The following is a 1450-nucleotide window of genomic DNA, read 5'->3' on the forward strand; positions in this document are numbered from 1 at the left end:
CCACCTCCGGAGTTTGATCCTGTGATGTTTCAGGCTGCAGTAACAGCAGCCGTGGCGGCAGCAATGTCGCAAGTGGGTACAAATGGTTCCGGCGGTTCCGGATCCGGGAATACTAACTCGAATCAGGGGGACAGCACGGGGCGTACTAAGGAGTGTTCTTACAAAGACTTCACGAATGGCAAACCCGATCTTTTCGACGGAAGCGGGGGCGTCATAGCGCTGATGCAATGGTTCGAAAGGACCGAAGCAGTCTTCGAAATCTGTGCTTGTCCCGAAGCGAGCAAAGTCAAGTATGCGGCATTCACTTTCACAAGAAAAGCTCTTACTTGGTGGAATGGCCGAGTTAAGTCACTTACTCCTGCAGTAGCTAACTCCATAGGCTGGGAAAACTTAAAAGCGTTGATGTTAAAGGAGTATTGCCCGAGGGGAGAAATACAAAAACTCGAAGAAGAACTCTGGAATCTCAAGATGTCGGGGACGGATCTCGAAGCTTATACTGCCCGATTCAATGACCTAGCACTCCTCTGTCCTGCAATGGTCACTCCGGAGGAGAAAAAGGTAGAACGATACCTTTGGGGGCTATCATCCCAGATTCATGATAGTGTTTTGGCCTCGAAACCTACTACCTTTGAAAGTGCCAAAGAATTGGCACAGCAACTTATCGATCATAGGGCCAGCCGTGGCATCATGGTCGCCACCACCGACCAAACAAAAGGAGGGAACAACAAGAGAAAGTTCTGGAACAGTAAAAAGAAACAACCGGCGCAGGACCCCACAAAGAAGCAACAGATTGTTGCTGTCCGTGCAGCCACTACTGCTACCGCTCCAGCGCCACCAAAGCCATATGCTGGAAATCTCCCCAAGTGCAACAAGTGCAACTACCACCACAAGGGTGCTTGTCGGGAAATGCACTGCAAAAACTGCGACAAGAAAGGGCATACCGCTCGTTTCTGTAAAGCGCCAGCACGACCGAACAACCAAGTTGCCAATACGGGGGCAAGCCAAACCTGCTATGAATGTGGTGAAGCAGGACACTTCAGGAGAAACTGCCCCAAGGCACAAGCTCCTAATGTTGATGGTGTAGGGAGAGTCCTGACGATGGGACACGGAGAAGCAGTCAAGGACCCCTCGGTGGTTTCTGGTACGTTTCTCCTCAATAACACATATGCATGCGTACTATTTGATAGTGGAGCTGAGAGGAGTTTTGTGAGCCATGAATTCAAAGAATTACTAAAACAAACCCCTCATTCATTAAAAGATACATACGTAGTAGAAATGGCTAATGGGAAAGAAGAGCACACTAATGATATATACTCAGGGTGTACCCTCACTCTAGACAACCATTCGTTTAAAGTAGACCTGATGCCGGTCACAATAAAATGCTTTGACATAATCATCGGTATGGATTGGTTAAGTTCCCATCGTGCCGACATTCTATGTTACGAAAGGG

The sequence above is a fragment of the Lactuca serriola genome, chromosome 6 (assembly GCF_051521515.1).
Source record: "Lactuca serriola cultivar US96UC23 chromosome 6, Lser_US96UC23_V15, whole genome shotgun sequence".
In the NCBI taxonomy this organism is placed as follows: domain Eukaryota; kingdom Viridiplantae; phylum Streptophyta; class Magnoliopsida; order Asterales; family Asteraceae; genus Lactuca; species Lactuca serriola.